This window comes from Manis pentadactyla, chromosome 5, assembly GCF_030020395.1.
Source record: "Manis pentadactyla isolate mManPen7 chromosome 5, mManPen7.hap1, whole genome shotgun sequence".
NCBI lineage: Eukaryota > Metazoa > Chordata > Mammalia > Pholidota > Manidae > Manis > Manis pentadactyla.
Window position 1 is genome coordinate 176218369 of NC_080023.1, and position 26544 is coordinate 176244912.

A 26544-nucleotide genomic window follows, 5' to 3' on the forward strand; every position below is an offset into this window, starting at 1 on the left:
ACAAGATGCCAAAAAATTATTCTTGAAAACTTGAAAGACAGAAAAACACAAAGAAAAAAATCAGTGCAATTTCATCTCCCTGTACTGAACAAACTACCTTTAGTCATTCGGCATGTCATTTGTGTGTGTGCATGTGTGTACATGTATAGTGTGCACAAGTATGGCATCGATGTGTGTTATGTGGGTACACATGTGCTGGGTATACATGTAAGTGTGCATATAATACTATGCATTTGTGTTTGCACGTGTGTATGCAGACATGCATGTAGGTGTATGATTTGTGCACATGTGCTGTGTAAGGTGTGTGTGGATGTTGGCATGTTTGCAAGTTATGTGCTGTGTGTGGTGTGCACAAGCACACGTAAATGGCATGGCTGAGTGCACACGTGAGGGGTGTGCTCTCGGGCATGTGATGGTGATGTGCATATGGCATGCATGTAGTGCAGTGAGATAGAAGGTTCTTTGCTACTGGAAAAGATGCAGTGGTGGAAATCTGTGTAAACACATCTTACTGCACACCTCTCACTATTTCTCCACGACATCATTAGAAGCAGAATTCAGAATTTCTGGTTCAGGGTCTCTGCTCACCCTGCAGCCCTCAATCCGTGCATCTGTGGGTTGCTTCAGAGAGGGGGTGCTGACTTATGTTCCTGGCATGGTCATCCAGCACCCCTGTGTCCCCACGCCTCTGCCTGGGAGGCCCCTCCTATGGCCATTCTAGGTAAAAATGTTTTCCAGTGTGACAGGTGTAAGATGGGCCATTTCATCTACTTTGTTTAATAGCTGAGAGGTTGGCCACTTAAAAGTCAGCTTTCTCTCCCTTTTTTCTTTTGCAAATTGAATGTTTGTATTTGTTAATTTTTCTGTTGGGGGTGATAGGAATGGCCCGTGTGCAAGGGCAGAGATTCATCTGCGGGAAATCCGACATCTGTCTTCAGCTTACACACCGGGCTGGGGTTTCTGTTAGGCCAGGCACCACCAAAGCCCCCTGGGGAAGTCTGTCACTTTTTTTCCATAGGTTTGATGGAGTTTGTTGCTAAGACCTTAATATGTGCCAACATGTGCTTAACAGGTATGTGGTCTGGAGGTGCTGGCTGTGTGTGGTTGATGAAATCTCTTATCCAGGGGCCGTTCATATCAATAAGGAAGCAAAACCCTTCCAGACTGGCTGAAGCCCCAACACAGATTCCAAAAGGCGGTAGGGCTTTCCAAGGCCCAGAACTGAGGATTAAATTGGGGCGTGGGCTGCCGCCTGTACGTCGGGTCTGCAAGCATTTCTGTAAAGGGCCCTGAGAGCACTTGTCAGGCTTTGCACGCCGGACGCCAGTGGAGCCCAAGTATCTGCGAGCAGTTGGTAATGGACAGGGAGCTGTGTGCCGATGGGATGTCATTCCCTGCAGCAGGCCAGGGCCCGGTCATCCCAACGCAGAGACCCCTCCTTTCTGCTTCTCTACCAGGCCCTCCCGTCTCATTTTCCTGCTTTCTGTGCCCGTGGAGGAAACCGGCCCTTGAATGAGAACCACGGCTCTGAACACCTTATTTTTTAGTCCTCCTAGGAACCCAGTGCAGCTTGGTGCTATCAGCCCCATCTGACAGATAAGGAAGCTCAGGGTCACATAGCTTCTGCACGGCGAGCTGGGCTTTGAGCCCAGGCTGCCCGACAGTCACGGCAGCCGAGTGAGCGCAGTTCAGAGCTGGTGGAGGTACATGCCTGCAGGTGGCAGTGCCTGAGGGGCCTCGGAGGAAGCAAGGACACAGAAAACTGCAAAGAGGCTCCCTGGCCCTTGCAGCCCTGCATTGGAGCATTTTCTGACGGGCAGATAATAATGACAGCATAACGGTGGCTGTAATAATGAAAGATAAAGGGAATGAAACAGCATTACCACTGATGGATCGGGTGCTCGGTTCTCAATTTAATGATTGGCAACTGCAAATCTAGAATTAAGAAGGAGCCAATTTCTCACTTCCTTTTTGCTCTGCTCATCCCAGATAAGGAAATGAAGGGATTAGTCCACAGACATGGAATCCAAATGTCAATGTTCTGCCTCATTAGAGAAGCTGGCATGACTCCCCTGAGAAGCCCCTGCCCTCCTGGCATGTGACAGCTCACCTGCTCCAGACCCCGGAGGGGCGGCTGGAGCTCCTGTGGACGTGAGGGAAGGGGGCTGGGGGCCTGCAGGCCATGTCCGTCCTGGAGCTGGGAGCTGCTGTCCACTTCCCTACTCCTCCCTGTGGGCGTGCAGGGCTGTCCTCCACGCTCCTCCATCCTGGGTCAGGCTGGGTCACGGGGGCCTCATGGCAGGGCAAGGGCAGCCCTGTGCAGCCTGTGGAAGGCGTTCCTGGTTAGATGCTTCTCAGAACATTCCTGTCCATCTTAGGAATTGAGAATTAGAAGGGAGATCAAGTATTGGGACTGATGGGAAATTGACCAAGATGTGACTAGGTTGCCTCCCCTCCAGTGCCCTTGTAAGGAGAGCAGCAGCTGGAAGCCGTCTGGACTCTCAGGTCTGATCAGAGCTGGGTGGAGACTTGCCCCCGAGCACACTTGGACTTGGGAGCTGTGTAGGCTGCCCTCCAAAAGTGCCACTTTTCCAGCCATTCTGCAACATGACTTGATGGAACCTTCCAGATCAGGGGACTCAAGCCATTGCTGCAGACCCAAAGCAGGCGTGTTCTCTTCCCAAGAGTTGGGGTGGTGAGTGCTGGTCACAGTTCAGCAGCCAAGAGCAGCTGGTCGCTTTGCTTTTACTCCAGAAGAGAGATTATGAGCAAACACTTCTGCTCGGCAACTTTTTGAAAACAAACATATGACAGCGTAAAAGCTTTTTAGCAGCCCTGCATGTTGGTCTGCTTCACAAGACACTGAAAACCAAAAATAAAACAATGAGAGAGGATGCATGTGCCAGCTTGCAGGGAAGAGTCCCTGAATAGCTGATGGGTTCATTTTTACTCGTTTATGGGCAGATTTCGGAGCTGCATCTGTTACATCTTTGTGATCGCCCAGCACCCTCTGAGTATCTTTTGGACTCTGTGATTGCCATTTGCCCAAAGGTTAATGCCAGGCAGCCTAGACATTAATGCCAGGAAGCCCAGACGTTAATGCCAGGAAAGCCAGTATTTTAAATGCATCTGATGTCAGACTTCTCAGTGGTGCTTTTGAAACGTTGGATTTGTTGTAAGATGGCCATTTTAGGTGGAACACAGATCCCCCATGTGCGGAGTGGACCGCTAGCCACCCCCGGGGTCCCTGATGCCGAGTGAGTGCCCTCTGTGAGGCCGTCCTTTCATCTGCAGACTGGGGATGAGAACCGCAGTGGCCTTGTTGCGTCCTGAGGTGGAAGGGTCTCCGGCACATGGGCTCATCTCTCAGCATGTGTTAGCTCTTGAGCCCAGTTAAGGGGATGCATGGTGGGTGCAGGAGGAGCTGCACGATGGGTGCAGGGGTCAGGCGAGTCGTCACAACTTGAGAAGTTCCTCCCTGCATCGCCCTGCTGTGCCCCCCAGCAGCTTTCAGGGTCTGCGCATCAGGTACCTGGGTGTGACTCTGGGCCCAGCGCCCATCCACAGCACCCCACATGCAAAGCATGACCTGACGTGGGCTCTGGTTTCCTGGGGTTGCACTGAAAGAAGTTGAGAGGCCCAGGTGCCTGGGTAGACAGTAAGGGCACCAAGCAGTGCCTTTTGGGAAATGAACACTTTGTTCTACGTCCAGGTAGGATGAAGTCCATTTAGGGCTCAAATTTTTTTTCAATGAAATTGAGTTCTACAGAATGAAAAACACTTACAACCAATAGCATTTGGAAATACAGTGATCAGCTGTTACGTTTTTATTTATCCAAATCCATTTGTGTGAAAAGAAGCCCCTGGCATATTTTTATTGTCATGATTTTGTTTTTCCCCAAATAGAATACATTCCTCAGTAGAGTTCTCTGGTTATACATTTCCAGAAAAATCCCCTCTCATGGAATGGCCATATTTTCCTGTCTTAGGTTCTGGCCCCTGAAGTAGAACTGTGTAGCCCGTTTTAGCTGGAAAAATCGCATTTGTCTCTCTTGACTGACAGCCTAACCCTGTTGCCCGCCAACATTGGAGGTTGTGGCTGTGGGCTGTGGGATGACCAGGGTGACCTGCAGGCAGTAAGGCGAGTGTCCTAGGGGCCTGGCTCTGGGGAGGCAGACAGGCAGGGCCTTGCTTGTTTATGGCATCATCCCCTTGGAGTTGTGAGAGCCCCTGGGGCCGGAGCGACGCAGGGCAGATCTTACTGATGAGCCCCCGTGACCAGCCGGATGGCTGGCAGGCCGGAGCTGAGGTTAGCGGGGGCCCGGGTGGCCGCGTGCTGCAGGAGAGGTAACTGTTGTCAGGAGCAGGGTGCCGAGGCAGCAGCGCTGGCCGCTGGCTGAGCCGCTAGTGGAAGTGTCTGGGCCTTGAGCTCACCCGCCAGGCGCCCGCTGGGAGGGGCCGCTCCGTGTGAGCAGCGGCGCGGCCTGCAGTAAAAACAGAAGCAGTTTCAACTTTCATCTGTGACAGAGGTTCAAGGGCATTCATTGTCTTCAGGCAATTAAGACCGTCATGTTCTGAGGTCATAGACTTGGGATCCTTGCAAGTAAATGGGCTTGTGAGGAAAGTGGCTTCTCCAGATCCCAGTAAGAAGGGGCAGGAACATGGCACTTCCTCTCCAGGGATTGTGTTGGGAAAGCAGCTGGTGAAAGGTGCTCCTTTTTAGCAGGTGCAGTTTGTGCTCCCAGGTGAAATGGAGAATCCACAGGTGCTCTGCGCACACAGCTGTGGGGGGCTGGGGTGGAGGAGATGGCCTTCTCCACCTGCCCTGCCTGGGGGGCCCTGTCCGGCCCGAGGGGTGCAGGTCCTGGGGGTGGCCCTGCATGCTGGGTGGCATGCTGAGGGCTGCCTTTCATCCCCCGCACAGCACTGGGAGCTGGAGGCACAGCCCCTCTCCACATGCAATGGCCAGGCCCATGGGATGCAGGGACAACCCTGAGGGACCCTGGGCTGAGCTGTCCACCCCCAGGAAGGCAGATTCTGAAACCTGTGCATCCCCACAGTGATGGCACTAGTCATGCCAGCTGGTGGTGCTGGGACAGAGGGTGCTGGGAGGAGATGGCCACAGGCCAGAGGGCTCCCTGCCTCTGCATTAAATAGGTGGCTGAGCAGAGACAGGTAAGATTCCTCAAGGGAGGAACAACCTAAGACAGGCACAGTCGCAGGGGGGCCATCAGGTGAGAAATTGGGGATCAACAGAGGTGAGGCTTAGAACCTCACCCCCCCTGTTCTGAGAGAAATCTTCTGCATCCGTGGATGTTTTATTGCCCTAGTCTAGCTTGGATTAACACATAGTCTACAGGCACACACCTGATCATCTACATTTGCTCTCTTACAACACTAAACTATGTTTTCTACCTTTATCTTGTATCTACCTACCACTTCAGCATTTTATTAAAAATAATAATAATAAAGAGAGAAATGTGGTATCCACATATAAATCAAGTATAAAAATCAAAGAGTATTCATATTTGAACTGTTTATAGTTCATAATGCATGAGCAAAACCAAAAGTTTCTGTGATGACTGCCCTTGTACTGTTCACCATGTAAGAACTTATTCACTATGTAAGAATTTGTTCTCCATGTAAGAACTTGTTTGTTATGCCTCAGAAGATTGGAGACTGATGAAAATTAGGCTTGGGGTGGATTAATGATTGTGCATTGAGCATTGACTCCCCTATACAGAATTTTATTGTTGTTAACAACCATTTGATCAATAAATATGAGAGATGCCCTCACAAAAAAAAAAAAAAAAAAGTATACACTTCCAATGGTAAAATAATAAGTAACCGGGATGTAATGAATATAGTCAAGATATTGTAACAGCTTGGTATGGTGATAGCTGGTAACCAGAATTGTCATGTATACAAATGTTGAGTCACTATGTTGTACACCTGAAACTAATGTAATGTAATACTGTGTGTCAACTACCCTTCAATAAAAAATAATTATCTACAAAATAAAAAATAAATAGGTGGCTGAGGCCTGTGTGGTGATGTCATGGCCCAGGAAGTGACCCTGGAATATCCCTGCAGCCAGTAGGGTCCCACGTGTTCCAGCACTTTTCTTGGCCTGGCTTGGGCCGTCTTTCTAACTGTCCCACAGGAAGCACTGCCATCATTCCTACCTCCGCTCCCCCAGTGCCTTTTGGGAGTGGGCAAGGCAGCCTGGGGAGCCTGCAAAACCCGCCTGAGGGCCTCACATGCCACAGCCCCACATTCCCTTCTCCCCAGGCCACCGCACGTGGAGGGAGACCTTGTTGCTCTCAGGGGCCAGCGCCCACCACAGCAGAGCCTCTGGAGGAGGGAGGGCCCTGGGGTCCTCGGAATTCCTCTTGCTCTGCTTGCCTGCCTGGGCTCAGCTGGGCTGCACTGGGGGAGCTGGGCCCCTCATGCAGGAGGGAGCAGCCCGGGCCCCGGGGTAGGACAGAAGCCCCTGGCCTGGACGCCACCTCTCTCTGTAATTCACTCATAGGGCGGCGACTCTGACCTCAGCTGGTGCACTGGGCCCAGGGTCGCCCTCCCTACCCCAGCCCAGCCTCCACCACAGCCCCAGGCCCACGGACATCTGTCCTGGCTTCGTTGCTGTTCAGGGAGAAAAAAAAAGGAAAGAAGTAAGCATGAGAGCCTGTCTCCATGTAATGGAGATGCACGCGACTGTTTCTGCACAGTTAATACCATGACGGGAAACGGATCATCTGAGGGATTAGGCTGGTACACAGGAAGGGGGTCCACTTTGTCTCCAGCTGCAGCTGAAGCTCCCCCGGCCTTGAGGTGCTCAGGTTGCCGGAGTGGGGACATACCTGTTGATGTATCAGCACGTGTGTTCATAGAGACCAGGAGTCATGAAGTCCTGCATGGGGCCGAGGGGCCCAGACTGAGCACGTGGCCTCGGGCACAGGTGCCCACCCTGCTGTCTGCACGAGAGGGTTGTGGTGGTCGTCCCCGCCGCCCCCTGGGCTGTTGGATGATTGGCACAGTCACTGACACAGGTGCGCCCTGCAGACGCCGGCCTCTGTAAATACTGCAGCGTGGACTTACTAGTAGGCGCAGGGGCCCATTTGGCCTTTGCTTTGTGATTTTGGTGCTGCGGCCCTTGGTACATTGATATCAGTAGCTGCAGACTAGGAAGGGGCCATGGGTACCATCCTGGCCTTTTGTGCTCACCTACGAGGACACAGGCTGCAGAACAGGCCACGAGCAGTCAGTTGAGGTGATGGCCTGCAGCTGGCCTAGGGAAGGAGGACCCTCTTCCTCGTTCTGGCTCCTCAGACTGCCTCACCTGATGGCCACCACCCACTCCTCAGAGCCGCAAGTGGGGTGGTCCTGCAGCCCCCAGCGGGGCGGGGGACTAGCTGACTCCCTTCATCCTTAACTGGGTCATTGTCCCCAGCCTCCAAGGCTGGAAGGGCCCTCCTTCCAGACCCACCCCTCTCTCCTGCCCCAGTGTTTGCTTGAAGTGTGTCGTCCATGCATCTGGTGCACAGCTGTGCCAGCACTAGGCTGGATGGATGGAATGAAATAATGCCCACGGCACCGGCTCCCAAATCCTTCAGAGGGAGCAGACACACACCAGGACAGTTACAGAGTGGGAAGGGCTGCAGGGCAGAGTTGGCCAGGGGCTGTGGGAACGTGTCCGGGAAGGTCCACCCAGGTCCCAGGAGGTGGGGGCTGGGACGTCAGGAGGAGGGACACCACCACGCAGCAGGGTCGACCAGAAGACCCTTGTCTACACCACGTTAGAGGTTAAACATGCTGGAACCCTCAGAAATTGTATGAAACAAGAGGAGAGTGTGTGTGGGTGTGGGTGTGAGTGTGGGTGTGTGGCCTACGACCTGTCAGACATAGTTCCCAGCTCCAGAGCTGTGGCAGAAAGGCAGTTAGGGTCCTGCCCATGTGACATGTACAGTTCAGACAGGGTGCGTCCTAGACTCTGGTTGTCAAAGTTTTTGGACCATGACCTACAGGGAAAAATGAATTTTAAATTGTAAAGCAGTAAATGCCCCCGCCAACCGCACCATACAAGTAGAAATAAACTTTAGAATGGCATTTCTCTTCCTTATACATGTGATATGATCACAATGGGTATTTTCCATTCTGTTCTAGTTTTTTTTTTAATGTTCATCACTGCCCACTAAGTTGGTACCTACAGTTTGAAAGCATGTTCTGGAGGGCAAGCACCGGGTGGGCATCTGGGCAATGTTTGGGTGAGAATAAGTTTGGCTGAAGGTCCTGGGCTGCTTGTTTCAGGCCAGGTCAGGTGGAAGGATGGGTGGGTGGGTGGATGCATGCATGAGTGAGTGGATCTATGGATGGGTGGGTGAATGGATGGGAAGATGGAATGAATGAATGAATGGATGGTGGGTGGAAGGATGCATGGATGGGTGGATGATGGTGGGTTGGTAGGTAGATGAATGGATAGAAGGATGGGTCACTGGGTGGAGGGATGGGTGGAGGGAGGGAAGGATGGATTAACTTGAGCTTCTCAGTGGTTATTACTCAGCAGGTTTCCCTGGAACTACTGGTATTGCCCCCATAAGGCATCACCTGTACGGTGATTCCAGCATGAGTTCGAGTCAGTGGCACATGCACATGGCCCCCAAGGGCCGGTTTTGTCCGCCTCAGCCACGGCTATTCCTGGTGCCGGGGGCAGTGCCTGTGCAGAGGACGCATGGCTGTCCAGTGCACGGAGAACCCTGTGTGCCCCACCCCACTGCAGAGGCTGGTTCTGGAAGCCTGTCGGTGCGCTTTCCGTCTCTGTCTCATGTGTGATAGAGACATTAGTGCATGTCAAACGCTTTGCTGGGGTTCCCACTGTTTTAACGTTTTCCTTTAATCTAATAAGTACATGCCCTTGGCTGAACTCTCAGAGTCTGTGGGGAGAGCAGAGAGTGTCTTCCAGCCGCGTGGTTTGAGTGACAGCTGGGAGGTGCGCCTGCTGCCGTGCGGGCGTCTTTGCCGCAGCTCCACCTCCCCGTTTGGGGTTTCGGGCCAGCTCTGGGGGCACAGTGCTCCCCTTCAGGGCAGGCACAAGGGGCCTGGAAAGGCTTGGCTCCTGCGAGGGGGTTTCTGTGTCGTGACTTCTCTTGCTCTGGCCAGGCTGCAGCGCCCTTGCTGGTGTTTGGAGAAACGGAGAAGGTGACTTGGCATCCGGTGATCCGTCCAAGAGCGGTTCCTGGCCTGTGTCGGGTGGCCTGACCTTGCACACCAGCACAGTATCCCAGTCCCGGGCTGCCACAGGCTCCCTGGTGTCGGTCCTGAATGGACAGGAAGATAATCAAGTGTGTGTTAGTCGCAAGGATGAGGTTGAAGTCCACGGGCTTCCTGGCCAATCGTCCTAGACGTCCGCAGCCCAGCCCAAGGCCTGGCTCGCCTGTCTCCCTCGCCCCTTCCTCTCAGATCTCCCTCTTCCCTCCCCCCGGGTTGTTTCCAGAACACTGTCACCCGCCAGGTCCTCCTCAGGCCTCACGAGCGCCATGCGATCGCACGCCCCGTCTGCTGTCGCTGCCCACCTCCCGTGTATGTGGTGCACGTCATGGTCTGCCTAAATTCAGAGACTAAAAATGCTCTGAAAGAACAGAGTTGGTGTCTGAACGTGGCAAAGTTGTACCTCTCGGGGCAGAAATTTGAGCAAGAACATCACTGAGTGTTATGGGTTGAATTGTCTCCCCACAAAAGATGTGTTAAAACCCTAACCTAGTACTCGTGAGTGTGGCTTTCTCCGGGAGAAAGGGTCCCAGACAATTCATTCAAGATGACGTCACACTGGATCATGGTGGACCCTAAATCCAGTGAGTGTCATCCTTGCGGGAAGGGGAGATGCTTATTAACCCAGTACTGGTCGATGCCCCACGGCGGACAGACAGAAACGGGAGCGCGTCTGCACACCGGGCAGCAACAGGTGGCACTCCCGGGGCAGGAGGGCCCTCCCCACTGTGTTTGGAGGAGACGAGGCCTCCCTGATACCCTGGTCTCAGCCCCAGGGCTCTAATCCTCGAGGATAACGTCTCCCAGAAGTGACTGTGTGGGATTTCCTGTGACTAGTTCCCTTCAGGATGTCCGGAAATGCCAGGGTTGATGATGGAACCCGGATGTGGTTTCCTGGTCTGGGTCCCGGCGGTGTGTCGGTCCGTGAGCAGCAATGTTCTGTTCTGCCTGCAGGGAGCTCTCGCGGAGCTGGGGCCTGGGGAGGGCAGGACCCACAGTCCCATGAGTGGGTAGCATCCAGACCGTGACGTCAGTGGAACATGTTTCAGAGCACACATGCAGTCGCCCTAATAGAAATATCTCAACATGGGAAAAAGACTTTCCAGGGAGTGCGGGCGGAATCTGGGGCTCCAAAGCCAGACCAGGGCCAGGCTCCGGGGGAGCTTGTAGGGTGCAGTGACATTAAGGACAGGAGCCAGCCAGTGGGGACCCAAGGGAAGCGTCTCAGGCAGAGGGCATCACCCCTGCAGGGCCCTGAGGCAGGCCAGAGCTGGGCATCTTCCCGGACCACAAGGAAGCCCAGGGTGGCTGGACAGAGGGCGCCAGGGGCGAGGCACAGCCTGTTGCTGCCGACCCCGCAGGGGAGAAGGTCTGAGCCCAGCCCAGCGCCCCTCCGTCCACAGGGCCTCAGCATGCTTCTGGAGCCAGGAGGCCGGCCTGAACCGGCTCCGCCCTGTGCCATCCCTCCACATTGAGGCCCCCTCTGATGGGAGGGTGCCCGGCTGCCTGCCCCCCGCCCTTGCACCTCAAGGATCCCCTCAAGGAAGGCAGGAACCCCCGGGAATCGAGCTCACTCCTGTGTCCTTCATTTTAGGACATTTTCAAGCTGCAGCGATTGACTGCCCATGAGGCTGACGTGGCAGGGCCCCCCACCTGCTCCTATAAAACGCTGGGAAGCCACAGACTTCCTGCACCCCTCAACCCCTTTCACTTCCCCTGGAGGTCCCCATGGCGGCCCCTGAGCACCTCAGTTCTGTAATGTCTGTGCCAACGGCTGCCCCCACAGGTCTCACTGAAGGGCCTACTTTACACACGGGGGCCGGGACCTGGGGGGGACCCCTGAAGGTGAAGGCAGAACCCCAGCCTGCCGTCTGGGTGGTCAAGCCCAGAAACGCTTTCAGGTCATCTGTCCCGGGAATTGGGGGATGGCAGTGCCCTTACAGATATTCTAGGGCACCTGCGTCCATGCGCGTGAGCTGCCTGACTGTCCACCAGGAGGACAGCAGTGGTGAGGAGCATCGCAGTGGGCTGGCCCCCAGGCACGCGTGCGGCTGACATCTGGGCTCTGCTGAGCTTCTGCTGGTCCCTGGTGCCCCTGCCTGGCACGTGCCACCCCCGAGGGCTGCGACTGCTTAAGCTCCTCCCAGGGACTATGCGCAGATGATAAACCTCACCTCTGAAAACAGGCCACAAAAACCTTGAGTATTTTTCTAATTAGTGTGAAAATTTATTGAATATAGATTGTACGTATGGATCACAACACTATTAAAATTACTATTAAGACTTTACACATCAAAATACATCAGGTGGTGGGGATGCAGGGAGCCTGAGAATCGTATCTGCATCCAGAAGATAAAGGACAATTTAGGACGATTACAAAAGCAGTGATTTAGAATACCACACGAAGCTCCGCTGAGAACTAATTTGTAATGCCAGCTGCTGCTAAGCTGCTTAATCTTTATCTAGTTCAATTAAAATCTGAATGTTTGGGATATTAACAACCGGGGGCTTGGAAATTACATGTGCTTTTACACTGTATTGTGCTGCTGATGTACTGTATTGGAATTTCCCAAAGCGTCTTCAGGTAGACCTAGGTAAAATTAAACCATAAGTGCTTCAAGGTTAATGCAGAGCTAAGAGATTGCTTTAATTTTCAGTAAGATCCAATTGACAGACATAGGAAACCTGGCCAAAAACAGCCCACCTTTTGTCAGGGAGAGAGGTGTGGGGAGCCCAGCTGGACAGTGAAGGCCGGAGTGGTGTCTGAGCCCTGTGGCCACGGGATGGTTTCAGCTTAAGAACCAAGGCCTGCTCTGGGCGACTCCTGACCGTGGGACGGCCCGCCGTGGTCCTGCACGTGCAGTTCATGCCTCATCCTCACTTGGTGCACATGTGTGTGCTGTCCATTGATTCATTGCTTTTTCCAGACTTTGCAAGCAGGTCTCTCTAAAATTAAGCTAGCCAAAGTGATGTGAAACTTCAGGGGAAAGCTACATGCAGGAGGGTGTCTACATGGCATGTTTCCCTCGGCCTAGGTGCCCGAGGTGGCTGCAGGGGTGGAGCAGCTAGGGAGTCCTCCGGAGCAGCACTGGGCCTCCACGGGACACCAGGTTCAGGGAGGCTCCAGGACGGAGAGTCCGGATATCCAGGGAGCCAGCCAGGTGGACTTCAACATCCTGAGTTCCACAGGTTCAGGTGGACACGCCACACTTCCCGTCAGCTGACGTGGGCGGCTGACGCACCTGCTCTTTAATGATAAAGAGGCTGTTCTGGATTGGAGTTGACTTGGTGCATTTTCCAAACTTTAAGAGAATCCTGGCTCTCACATCCTGGGGGGCTTCCGCCAAGGGCCCTGCTCCCCATGTCTGAGGTTGACGATGCATCCCGGTTGGGGACACCTGGAGTCCACGTCCTGCCATGGGGGAAGCCAACCTGCTTCCCTCAACTGCAGGTCAGGAAACCAGTGTGTCCCCGCACTGCTGTCAGTGTGCGTTTGGGGTTCTACTTCTTCTCCAGTGATTCCCTGAAGCTGGGTATTTTAGACGAAATATAGTGAGCAGCTCACTCACCCTTTCTTGACGGTGTCTGTGGGATGACTTCCTTGGTGGGAAGGAACTGCACTACATTCATCATTTAACTCATTCTGAACCTGGTTTTCATTGTCATCTTACCACCTCCAGTTTACATCGTACTGCTTCACTGGCTCATGTGTGAGCAGGTGTGAGGTGTGTGACGTGTGCAGGTGTGAGGCACGTGACGTGTTAGCAGGTGTGAGGTGTGTGACATGTGAGCAGGTGTGAGGCATGTGACATGTGAGCATGTGTGAGGTGTGATGTGTGAGCAGGTGTGAGGTGCATGACATGTGAGCAGGTGTGAGGTATGTGACATGAGCAGATGTGAAGTATGATGTGTGAGTAGGTGTGAGGTGCATCACGTGCAGGTGTGTGATGTGATGTGTGAGCAGGTGTGAGATGCGTCACATGTGAGCAGGTGCAAGGTGTGATGTGTGAGCAGGTGTGAGGTGTGTGATGTGAGCAGGTGTGAGGTGTGTCACATGTGCAGGTGTGAGGTGTGTGACATGTGAGCTGGTGTGTGTATTTTCCAGCAGCATCTGAGAGTGAGCCTGACACTCTGGCACACGTGTGGCATGTTTTGCATGCAAACTTGTCTTCATTTTGTTGGTTTTTTAGGGTTCCATTTCATCCCTTCCCTAGGGGAGAGAAACAATGCATCTGCAACCTTGCAGGTGGAGTGTTGGGTGCGACTGGACACCCAGGGCCGCAGCCTTGCTGTCTTCAGGCTTTTCACCCTTACTGTGCTCACAGATCACGTCAGAATCCTGCCGCGATGCTGTTTCTGACTCAGAGAGGGCAGAGCTGGGGCCTTGCAGGCCTGCACATCTACAGGCTGCCCAGTGCTAGACAGGGGACCACGCCTAAGAAGCACAAGCCTTCACGGCCTCCCCCACGCCTGCCAGGCCTGACGTCATTCCGAGTTCCTGCACAGATTCCTGGGCAGCTGTAAGCGGCCCCCTGCTCCATCCCGACTCTCCCGCCCCTGTTCACCGGCTTCCCCTCCCCTTAGTCCGAGAGCATCCCAGCGCATGGATGGACGCAAGCTTGCGTCTGCCTAGAGCGTCCAGCTTATTGCTCACGTGTGGGGCCGGTGCTGCTGTTACATCAGGTTGAGAGCATGTTGCCAAGACCTGGTGCCGTCGCTTCCGCTTGTAAAGAAGACAAGTAAATGAAGGGAGCCTCCGCATCCCAAATGGATTCAGCAAACGCCTTGCCAGGGAGTTCAGACCCGAGCGTAACTGCACTGTAATGTGTCTGTACATTTGGCTTCAAATGTGAAAGTCTGATCCGCAGACTGACCCAGTCAGGGCAATAAATTTGTATCTCCTGTAATTACCATTGAACTTTATCACCTCCTAATAGTGCCTTTCTGTTGTTTCTCTAGGCCTGTCAGTGTTTTTATTTCACAGCCGGCCACCCTACCAGGACTGAGCCCAAGACGGGAGGGGGCTGTGCCTGCCCAGTTCCTGCTGTCACCTCGGAAACTTTGAAAGCCTGTGCCCGCCTGTCCTTCTTTGCTTGGGGCTTTGTTTCATCTGTTGATTTTAAGAGTCTTTCAAGGCTGTTGGAAAGGCTGATTCTTGGGAGTCTCAGCTCCACAAATTGCTTTAGAATATTGTAGGCAAACCATTGTGGGTTCCTTTAAGACTTCCATTTATAGGAAGTGGTTAATTTGCTGTGTTGCTGAGATGCCATTAAGTTTTTAAAAACGTGGTTGACATGTAACTGAATGCAAAAAAGAAGTGCCAGCGTTCATGAGGGTCCAGACGGCAAAGCCTGTCAAGCTGAGTACAGCCTGTGGCCCACCTCCCCTCGCCAAGGAGCAGGACCCGCCCCCCAGGCCCTTCTGAGGCCTGCTGCACCCACCCTGCTGGCTCCAAGCTTCAGGTCAGTGGGACCCCACAGCCTCGCTTCCTTGCATCTGGCATCTTTGGTCCAGCCTGCCAGTCACCCACACTGTGGCTCATGTGTGCACTTTCCTCTTCTGCATTGCTGTAAGCCTCTCGGCCTGGGACTCCCACACATTATTTGTCCAGTCTACGCTGATGGACATTCAAGATTTTCCAGTGGTGCCCTGACAGGTGATGTTTGTGAAGCCCACTGAACGGCCACGTGCCAAGCTTCTGCCGTGGCCTTTTGGAGCAGAGCCCTCCTTGCACAGTGAAAAGACCAGAGCGTTAGAAGTGCAGTGGAGGTTTGCAGTGGTGGAGTGTCAGGGCTGAGCTTCAGCGCCCAGGGGCAAAATGCAAATACCTGTTGCATCTTTTACCCGGTGCTGTGTGAGCTCTTGGTTTTATGTACATAGCAGATTTTCACAGAGGCGTGTACCCTACCAGGGGCAGTGTGATTTTCAAGGGTTCTGCAGATGAGTTCTTTAATATTAAATACTACGTGCATGCACACACTAGCCAAAGCTGTCACGAAACCGCCTTGGGCCGGTGGAATCAGTTCTGGGTGGATCCCGTTAGTAGGAGCCACTCCGCACACTGACCCCCCTGTGTAGAGGGGGAGGCAGGAAAAGCCAGGACACCCTCTTTTGAGTTTGCACCATTCAAGAAAGCTGTGCAGACAATTAATCTTTGTCCACCTGCAAATCCTGGCACAACTCAGCCCCACCGACAGTCTCTGGGATTTTTTCTGCTGAAACAGCGGCTGCTTTTGTTCACTGGAATAACTGACTGTGCTGAGGACCAGGAGGTGACGGGGAGACAGGGCTCGCCATTTGGCACAGTCCACACACAGCATGGAGCGCAGGTGGCTCTCCAGGGTGTGGTGCTGATTGGCTGATGGGAGCCTGTGCAGGCAGCTCCCCGAAGTCTTGCATTAAAAGCATGTCTGATGGTTGCAAGTGAAGGACGGGTTGTCCCTGGTTTCTAGACATTTATTTAGACTTGGCTGCCAGAAACCTGTCTGGGTGCCTAAAATAGCCCCTCTGTACATCTGAGGTTGGTGATCTAAGGCTGGGCCACAGGAGCAGGGCTTGCAGCCCTCGGTGGGCAGGAGGATGGTTCCCTCCAGCTCTGGATTCCAGCAGGTGAGCACGCGCCCGGACCCCTCCCATCATGACAACCCTTGGCGGGGGCTGGACTGGCTGCAGATTCATGCACCAGGAATGATTTGAGGCACCCTAGTTATAAAAGTTTAACAAGTTTCAGGATGAGAACACATTTACTGTACAGTCTTGTAAATGTGTTCTCTCTTCCTTACGATTTTCTTAACGTTTTCTTTTTTTCTAGCTTATTTTATTGTAAGACCACAGTGTATAATACATACAAGATAAAAAATACATGTGATTCGACTGTTTATATTATTGGTAAGGTTTCTGGTCAACAATAGGCTTATTAGTGGTTAAGTTTCGGGACAGTCAGAAGTTACGTGTGGACTTTGGACTGTGTGGGGAGCTGGTGCCCCAGCCCTGCATTGTGCCAGGGTAGGCTGTATGTCATGGGGTCTGTGGTCAATGATCTTTGATGTCACTGTTGTACTTGTTTTGGGGTGCCATGCGCTGCACCCATATAAGAGCCTGCTGCCCCCACGCCTGAGTGCTCCTGCCTGCCTCTGCACGCCATGCCCTACCCTTGTCCTCTGCCTGCTGCTGCTCCCAGTGTAGTCAGGGGCTCTGCAAGGTTGGGGGGCTTAGCAGGCAGGTGCTGTGTCTCCCCTTAAATGTTCAGTCTGTCTTCCTGCCACCCCACCGCTGCCTCCTCAGGTAATACTCAGCCTCACACCTTCGGATTTGGGATGAGCAGTCATTTCTACTGCTGAGCTCCACAGCCTTCCCCCCCCATTACCCCAGGGCAGCCCCCCTGGGCCTCCTGGAGAGGAGACACGGTTCTCTGGGCCACAGATGCGATTCTATTAACTCGGGGAGGAAACTCCCATTACAGGCTGGCTGGCTCCAGGCTGACTTTCATGTTGTGGCTTATTGAAGCCTCGTCGGGCTTAAAATCTATTTATTGCTTCCTTCTTAATCCTGTGTACTGCACGGGCCTGGTTTAGGCCGAGGGTCTGATAAGGGACCCACTAAGATGCCTCCCTCACTGGCGTTTTGCAGTGACCCTCCTGGCCCCGTCCCTGAGCCAGAGCACCAGCCGAGGCCGAGGCCGGGGCCAGAGCCAGGGGGCCAGGCTGGGGAGTGGGTTTAAGCGAGAGCCCCAGGTGCTGGGCTCTGACATTGTCCGGAAGCTGCATTTCTCCTGCAACGAGGGCATCCTTCCCTCTGATACTGTCCGGCCACCAGCTGCCCTCAGCACGCTTTGTTTTCAGCACAGACAGATAGCGCTGGGAAGGCACTTGTCACAGCACACAGCCCTCCGCATAAACGTGTTTTTAGGAACAAGCGGAGGGAGCCGTGAATTTCACGTATAAAAATTAAGGCAGCCCTGATTGCAGCCTACATGACATGAGGAAAGACGGGGCCCGCCAGGGCCGGGGGACCTCTGGGAAGTGGTTTCATCTCAGTATAGATGAGCCTTTTTCCTTCCAGATATAATGGGTGACAAGTGGCAGCTGACCACTTGTGTATGGGAGAGGGCCTCCGTCTGGGGCCCCCAAAGACCCTCTTGCCAGCATGTAACGACCCCTCAGTGGCCTCAGGCTGACTTGAAGGGCAGCAGTGGGGGGAGCCATGAGTGGCTGATGCCTGGGGGTGCGGTGACCTCACCTCCTGAACCGCAGGTAACCTGAGGCCACTTGGGTTTGTCTGTACCTTGACCAGCTGCCGATCTTTGGAACAGAGCCTCGATTTGAGCGTCATTTGAGTCCTCCTGGGCTCAGGTGCTGGGGGGCTGACAGAACACAGCCCTACGCGTCAGGGCCTCTCCTTGTGAGGCCACGGGGACTGCACGGGGTGGCCCTGTGATTGGGCAGAGCCAGAGACACGCGTGGCATTCTGGATTCGTGGGCAGGAAGCTCCTCCTTGGATGCCAGGAGCGGGCAGGAGTCTGGTGTCCAAGCAGCTCAGAGCAGAGAGGAAGCTGCCCTGGGCTGGGCGGGTGTCGTGGGACGGGCAGCCAGCTGCGCCCTGGTTCTCAGCCTCAGGAGCGCACCAGCCCACGGTGGCAGAAAGCTGTTGGGGTCAGGGTTTCCATCTCGTGCTGCGGAACAGAAGTCATGGGACCTGTTGTTTAGGACCCGTTCCCTGCCCTTGGGGAAGGCAGGAGCTCTTCCAGGGAAAGGTGGATTTCCATAAGGGCCTGGGAGGGTGCCCGGTCCAGGGCAGAGGCGAGGGCACAGCAGGTTCCCCGCCCCTCACATCCGTGAACGCTCCTCTCTGCGTCTCCTGGGTGCTGGCAGGTTCTTTTGAGTTTTGAGGAAGCCTGTGAAACAAGAAATGGAAGTTTTCAGGTGGGCCTTTTGATGGATCTGCATTTTTCAAAATCCATTCCATCAGGAGAAACAAGAGAAGGGAAACCTGATTTTCTAGAACATCAGAGACAGAAAAGTCCCTGCTCCTGACAGATGGAGACCGTGCTTAACCAAGTTTATAATTTGAAGGCTCTAACGAGTTTGAAAAGTCCACTTGTCCCCCTAAATCAGGTTCAGCAGCAAAACAAATGTGTTGTTCCAACGGGGATGGAATAAGCATCTGGCTGGAAGGGAGAAGAAGCCAGCAGTGCCCCGTCCCCTGGCTTCTGCCCTCTCCCTGCCCATCCACCGTATGCCACGTCCGCAGTGGCAGCCACATTGCATCTTAAAGGAAGTAGTTGCTTTTCAGCCCGATTAACTTAGGGGGCCACAAATTCCGCTGGCGCTGGGAGTAAGGTTTGATCAGACTCACTGGTTAGTTGGTAGCAAACAAATGTTGACCATATGAAAAGGGACTGAAGGGAGTGCTGGACTCACCTGTCCTTGGGCAGCCTCGCCGCGCTGTGCATGGGGGGTGGGGCGGGGGGCGCTCCCCTGTCCTTAGGGTGGCCTTGCCCCAGTGTGCATGAGCGGATGGGGGGGTCTCTAGAGCCGGAAGCCAGCACCCATTCCTCTTACTGCCATAGTTCAGTGAGACAGTCAAAGCTCTGGTGCCAGGCCGGCTGGGGAGGCAGCCGGGCCTAGGTCCTTGGGCCCCCTCGGTGGGCACGGCACCTCAGCTGTATGACCCTGAAGTGGGACAGGACACCTTCCACATAACCCATGATTTCTAAACTGGGCAGAGGAAGGTGCCCAAGCAGCTGGGTCCAGGCGCCTGGGCCATAAATTCTGTCCGGTCATGAACTGAAGTGTTGCTTGGCCCCAGCCGCGTGACCTGTGCCTGCCGTGCACCCGCTGATGCCCGAGGATGACCTGAGCCGCCTCCAACTTTGCACTAAACCAGGTTTGTCAACCTGGGCACTTCGGATGAACTGCTGTTCAGGGTGTCCTGTGCACTGTAGGGTGCCCTGCAGAGCCCTGGCCTCCCCCACCCCCAGGCGTGACAACCACAACTGCTGCCCCATGCCCCCCCGGGGCCTAACCCCAACCAGAGCCCAGGGCTCCGGATGCAGGGCTGATGTTGGTTTGCAGGCTGGCAGGGAGAGGCCAGGGACAGAGGCAGGTGGGTAGGTGGCAGGGTGAACGAGCAAAGGAGCCCACAAGGCTTGTCCAGGGCGGCCCCAGGAAGGGCTCCCTCACCTCCTGCCAGATCTTAACGGTCAGTAGACAGGCTTTAAGGGGCTCAGTCAGCATCCGTGTCCACACTGCGTTTCTCGGGCCGCAACCTCGGAGCAGCCCCCACTGTGGGGAGGCGCAGAGCTCACCTCCAAGGACGGGGAGGAGAGGAGCCCCAATTTCCCAGGCCAGCTCGGGGAGGGGCGGCCGCTCGCATGTCCTCTCAGTGACTCCCTCCAGCTGCTGACCAGGGAGGGGTCCCTTCCATGTCTACTTGAGGGGGTCCGTCCTTGTGTGAGAAAGTGGGATAAAACCAAAATGCCCTGTGGCATTTGGGAAAAAGTAGAGTGAGCCCGCCACTCTGCAGGCGGTGGCGTCCGGGCGCCTTGCTGGAGCAGGTGCATTTGTCGGTGGGTCCACAGTGAGCCTCAGCAGGCCGGGGGCTGCCGGGGGGGGGGCAGCGTCCTGCTCCCGTCCGCACCGGGGACACTTCACGTGAGACTCTCAGGTGGGGCGACAGCGACACCCTGCACTGTATGGCTGCGAAATGTTTCTGCTTGACGAGGACTTGGCACCCTAACCAAGTTTCACCCCGACTCCTAGCCGGACGGGGCCCCTTCCTGCCGACTGCATCATAGTCCATCCCCCTCCATCTGGGGTGGGGTTACCTGGCGCTGCCAAGAACACCAGCGAGGCCTCTCAGTCCTCGGCTGACCGGCAGTCACCCCAGTGGGATGCAGCTGACGTTGCATCTGATTTTCTCCCGATACACTGCTTGAGGGATACAAAGCCCAAATGTGTGGAAATTACTGGAGCGGATGCTCTTTCCTCCGCCCTCTGCCCATATGCTCACGTCTCAGGATTGTGTCGGCTCTCCCCGGAGCACACCTTGCCTGCCCAATAGCTTTGCCATTAGATGGCGCATCAGCTGGCTGTGATGTGGCTGCATTCCTACTGGAGATGTGCTGCAAACCCTGGAGGAATTTGGAAGCGGTGATGAATAGGCCCGGATGCACCAGGTGCAGAGCCGCTGATGAGGGAATTGAAAGCTCCCCCAGGGCCGGGAGTGTGTCCCGTCTGCCTGGCTCTGTGTCATCACTCCTAGCGTGTGGCATGGAGAAGGAAACGGTTTGCACTACCTGATGTCGTACATGTTCCTTTTCCCCACACAATGTTTCTTATCCATTTGTTCACCAAACAAATGTCTGCTCATCCATGTGCCTGCACTGCATGACACCGAGGGCAGAGGGCTGACCTGGAGACCCTTCCTCGACCTCAGGCTGCTTTCACTGGCATAGCCACGGTTGGCCTGCATGTGGGGATGCGTGTCGTGTCAACAGGATGCACTGACATTTCTTATGCTCCCCGAGTGGGAGATTTCAGCTGGTAAGGAATTCCTTCCTTTTCAGGAGGCAGGGCCAGGTCGCATTTACAGCATCGTGTCATTCCAGCAGGTGTCACACTGCCCTTCTCCACTCACCCACGGACACCCTGGGGCTTTCCCCGCGTCCTGCTGTTGTGGGTAACGCTGCAGTGGACGTGGGGCAGGCATCTCTTCAGATCCTGATTTCAGTTCCTCTGGATAAATGCCTGGAAGGGGATTCGGGCCAGAGGGTAGGCGGTTGCTGGGGCGGGGGCGGCGGGGGAATGGGGTGGCCACTCTCCGTGCGCATGGCGCCTCTGTTGTGCAGGGTGATGGAGCTTCAGAGCGTGCTGTACAGCAGTGCTACTGAACGTGGGTCGAGCTCAGGTTACATGTTCTCCTGCCCCTAAAATCGTGTGGTATGTTAGCAGCGCCTCCAGCGTGGGGGTGCTCACTGCCTGGATTTATTCAGGACTCCCGTGTTGCTGATGGACCTGTGAGCGGGGCCCCCTGAGCATCAGGTGCTGTGTGCTTGTGTCCCTCTGGCTCTTGCTGCCCCTGTTTCTGCCGTGGTCATTCACTGATTCAGGCAGCATTTGTGAGCATCTACCAGGCTGTGCTGGGCACGGGGGCTGAGTGGTTCTCCTCCCCGCAGCTGACAGCTGGCAGGCTGGACGAGCACTGACCATGGAGCTGCCAGGTGAGGTAGAACCTGAGCTGGCAGGGGCACCAGGGGGCCGGAGGAGCTGGGACGATGACAAGAGGGAAGAGTCCGCCTGGGGGGTGGAGCCTCTCCTAGAGGTCCCCAGGGACTCCTGGCAATGCCTGGAGACATTTGCTTGTGGAGACTGGGGACAGGAGGCTGGGGTTTGCTGTGAGGCTCTAGCAGGCAGAGGCCGGAGAGGCTGCTTGGCAACCCAGTACCCAGGACGGCCCCTCAGCAGAACCTGAGGCGCTCCAGCGCTGAGGCCGGACAGCCGGCTTTAGCCTGAGATCACAGAGGTGACCGAGAGCCAGGCAGCTGAAGAGGGAAGCCAGCGTCCTGGGCAAAGACAGCAGCCAGCACAAGGTCCTGAGGCAGTGTGGCTGAGCAGGAACCAGAGAATGGCCAGGTGGCTGGAGAGGGGGTGGCCCTGAGGCTCACAGGTCCTGGCACTGGGTCTCCCGTTTGACCAGTAGTTAAAAATTAAAACTATCCGCTGTGTGTTTCCATAGAGAGAGAGAGAGAGAAGGGGAGAGAGAGAGGACTCCGCAGGTCTCACTAGCAGTTGATTGAGGTCAGGGAGTGCTGGCATTTATTTAACTCTGCAGATTAGACAGTTAATTTCTTGGGAGGTGAATACAGTCGCTCATCGATCTGCAGGACCCGGGGCTTCACCCTAGGAGTGCCGAGGGAGGAAGGAAAGCAGGTCTCGCAGCTCTGAAGGTGAGGCCGCCTTTCGATGAAACCGCCTTGACCATCTTTGCATTTTTGTTTCCTATCTTTTTCTCCCGTGTCTCCTAAAATGTGGGCCTTGGAATCCTGATGATCAGACTCCTTGAAGAATGTGCATGACTGTGTGGGCCTGCATGTGTGAATACAGGGTCCCAGGAATAGAGGGTGAGTGTATCGGGAGGCACTGTGCCCTCACCTCCCTCCTGGGCATTTAGTGGGTGGTCGTGGCGCCTCCCGTGAAGGGGACAGGGGGCCTTGTGCTGATGCCTGTGGTGTCGTGTGGGCACCGCCCCTGCCCAGAGGTGCCCTAGAGACCTGCTGCTGCTCAGGCTGGGCCTTGGTAGATGCTGGTCTGCACTGTCCCAAGTATGTGAGATGAACAGACGGCCTGGGTACAAGAATTTTGACAAGAATCCTCCACCCGGGCTTGGCTGCTTTGCACGCTCGCCGCCACTCTTCCAGCAGCCTGGCATGGCGGGAGGTTTAGCGTGCTCACAGAGAACGACTTCCCTCCCCAAACCGTCACTGTGGGGTTGGATCGGAAAGATCTATCCAGGTGGCTGAATGCATTCATCAGGAAGAAATGATGCATCAAACACGAAACAGCATGCAACATGTGCCCTTCTGAGGCTACCTGAAGCCGGGGCAGTGACACCTGGCTTTGGGGCCATGTTTTCACGTTGCTGAGGGCCCCGACACCCCCTTGCCCTGATGGTGGTGACTCACTGAGCTAGTCAAGGGTGCAGATGAGTTGAGTCGCCAACTTTAGTAAAGTGGTCGGAGCTCATGCCAGATTCCCCAGCTGATGCCTTGGGGTCACGTGAACTGCAGCTGGGTGGGTCCCAGTCCCTAAAGGAGGCTGTCATGGGGGGGGTCTGCTCATCATGTACGAATGCCATGACCGTCAGTACAGGCAGACTGTTTGCCATAGGTCTTTGCAGCATCTCAAGGAAGCTTACTGCAGTTGATGCCTCCCTGGTGGGGAGGTGATGAGCACCAGGTTCTGTGGTGGGCGACAGCTCAGTGCCTGAGACGGTGGGGGGGTTCCCGCTGGTGCGTGCATACTGTGGGAGGACACAGGGGTGAGTGCCCTGAGCAGGAATGCAACTAGTAATGATCCCATTTATCTTCCCGTAAAATCATCTGCCTCTGTCAGCCGCCAGGTGCATGAAAGCATGCAAGGTGCCAGGTGGGGGTCTAGGATGCCCTGACGTGATCCTAGTCTCCCTGTGAGCCACCAGCGCTGGCTTGGGGGGTAGGGTGGGGCCTTTCTGGGAGTCTGCTGGGGTCCTGAAGGCACACAGATCCAGGGAGTCTTCCTGGAGGAGTTTGGACACTAAACTCAAAATGATTGCGTCAGTGTTCTGGAGCGGCCATAGTAACACCATGAATCACATGGCTTCAGACAACGGACGTGTTGTCTCTCAGCCTGGAGGCCAGACATCTGAAATCACAGCCCTGGGAGAGGCTCCTCCCACCTCTGCTGGCGCCTGGAGCTGTGGAGGTCCTGGCGCCCCTTGGCTGGCAGGCTTGCTGCACAGTCTCTGCCTCCATCATCACAGGACCATATCTGTGTGCCGGGATCTCTGTGCCCAAACTCACCTTCTTACAGGACACCCGTCACTGGATTAGGGCCCATGGGACCTAGTATGCCTTATCTTAAGCTGGTTACGCTGCAAAGCCCCTATTTCCACATAAGGGCTCATGAACTGGGGGGGATGCTATGTAGCCCAGGCTGCTGACCAACAGCGGATAGGAAGCAGCAGAGGGAGGGTCACTGGCTCTCAAGGTAGCCAGCCACTGAGGCCCGTCAGCTGCCAGGCTGTGTGTCTCCCTGCCTGCAGGAGACCATGGCGGGCTCTGAGCCTGCAGCAGGAGCCTGGGCCTGGGGCTCTCTGGGAAGCCGTCCAACGGGAGCTGCAAGAGTGGCCGCCCTGGCCATCCGGAGCATTCCTCACCCTTGGAGGGCCAGCGGACTCCTGGCTCCCACACCCGTGATCGCGTGGTGCCGGACAGGTGATGGGGGCTGCCGGGGCTTCAGCTCAGCCGGAGGAGACTCCTCACTGGGAAGTTAACCAAGGTCATGCTCCCGGTGCCTGTGGACAGTGGACCGTCAGCCAAGGCAGGACAGCCTTGTTACTGGCCTCTGTGACGTCATGCCCACCGTCCTGGGTGGGTCACACATGGCTGCTAAAAAAGCCTTGGCTTTTAAACTGTTTCATGTAGAAAATGTCTTGAAGCCATTCAGAGGAACACAACATCGCCCAATTTTGTGTCACAGCCAAGAGCAAATCCATAGGTACCTTTCTCCCTGGTGTGAAGTTACTGCTTTAAATTCCATTAAATTTCCCATACCTGTAGGTAGCAGGGCCTCAAAGTGTCTCATTCTTCCAGCAAAGGGGTAAAGGAGGAGTAAGGCTTTGTGTTTCCAGAGCAGGTCGGAATGGGAGGCATGGGTTTTGGGAGTGAGAGGAACCTTCAGGCTGAAAAGGGCGTTCGCATCAGCCAGGGCTGGAGGGGAGCTGGAGAGGGGCTGCCGCGCGGGTCATGGGGTGGGTCCCTGGCGCACATGCAGAGCCTGGAGCGCTGGCTGGGAGCCTGGTCAGTGCTCAGGCGGGCTCAGTGGCCACTCTGTCCATGGGCTCATGGTCACTTCATTAAAAAGCACAGGGCGGTGCTTTCTGAAAAGCATTCCACGGCCGTGAGCTAATGATGTCGGCAGTCTGGGCAGGGGATCATCTGCAAAGCCCACACAGTGTGTGCCGCTTCATCTGAGGGGTTTGATCTCCTTCTCCTGCAGGAGCCCGCCCACTTGGCCCCGTCCATGCAGTGCCTGTTCCCACACTCCCCCTGCTCCCTGACAAGGATGGCACCACTCCAGACCCACCGGGAAACAAGGACATGCCGTCGTGAACACAGACAGACCCCAGAGAGGATCTGGCTTGGGGGACCGGCTGCCGACAGGCTGCCCCTCCTCCTCAGACCCTGGCTTTGGCTGAGAGCAGTGGGGGGACCAGGTGACGCCCTTCAGTCTGCCTCCCAGAATCTTTATTTAGGCAGGTAATTAACGGTTCCTTTCCACAGACTTCCCCACTTAAGTGATTTGTTTTAGGAAGGGTTTAGCCCAAAGTTGAGCACGTGGAAGGTTTCCATGAATATATATTGCAGGAATAAATGAATGAGTGACATGTTTTGAACTACAGAGGCTCAGTGATACAGAACTGCATGCGTAACAGGAAGCCTGCCTATACAAGAAAGGGGTTATTCTTTTGAAAGACGCGATTCTCTCTCAGGTGCGCCGTGGCTCCAGAGCCCTGTAGCAGCACAGAAATGTATGCACATTAGCGGTCTGGCCAGGTCAGAGGATGTGGGATTCGGGCTTACCAAATGGGGTGGGGACATGAGCCTGTCACGATATATAAAGTAGATGGCCATTTTTCAAAGATTCGGTATAAGGAAATAAAATTAGCATTAAAATTACAGCACATAGAATTAAACTCCTCCACATTCCGGAAGACACAGGGGTGGGGGTGGGTCACAGGAGACCCCCTGTGGCTGCACGTGGGGTGGGCAGTGTGCTGCCCCGCAGCGCTTCTGGGTGGGCGTGCACAGGACCGAACCTGCTGCATTAGGTCACGTCTGTTGGAAGCAAGAAATGAGTTGTTTCTCATCTTGGAGGAGAAATTTACTTGGTTTTAGGCGGTGAGAAGGCGCAGGCAAATTCCAGACATGTTGTTTCTTACAACCTTTCCTGGTGGTGATCCTTACGCAGCGGACGGATCAAGGTACAGCTGGCTGAGGAGGGCGGTGAGGCACAGGACACAACCGTTTCTGGTACTGCCTTCCTGTGCGTCATTTCTGAACAACTTGCTTGGCAGGTACATTTTTACTGGCTATGTGGTTAAGCTTTACCTCCGCCAGGTGAGACTAGGCTGTCCTGTCCGTCCTTTCTCCCTGAGCAGGTCTGCAGTGGAGCCGAGGGAAGGCGGCGCCCTGGGTCCCTGTGGGCTTGCCCCAAGTGGCCTGCCGGAAGCAAATAATTGCTTTGAAGGATCATATTTTATCTGAAAAACTCATGTGCCCAGAAGCCATACAAGAAAAAAGAATTGTTTGACTATATATAGTAAAGTTCCTCACTGTCAAAAGTGTACTATTTAAATTTTACAGAAAGAAAATAGTAACCTAGAGAAAATAATCTTAATATCTTTGACAGTTTTCCTTAGTATATAAAGAGCTCTTTAAAGGCAATGAAAAAAGACTAACAGCTCAAACTGGTGGGGATGGGAGGGTTGTTGAAGAAGCTATAGTTAAATTATGTGAACAAG

The 26544-nt window shown here is 54.7% G+C and overlaps 1 protein-coding gene and 1 long non-coding RNA gene across 2 annotated transcripts in view; both read left to right on the plus strand.

Moving 5' to 3' along the window:
* The window catches only part of CDH4 (cadherin 4), a 471142-nt gene that overhangs the window by 20063 nt on the left and 424535 nt on the right, over positions 1–26544 (plus strand). The gene's annotated exons all lie outside the window — the stretch shown is intronic.
* LOC130683917 (uncharacterized) lies at positions 21260–25407 on the plus strand. Its single transcript, XR_008998049.1, has 3 exons — positions 21260–21484; positions 22318–22384; positions 25020–25407. It is a non-coding gene; the product is annotated as an uncharacterized LOC130683917 (long non-coding RNA).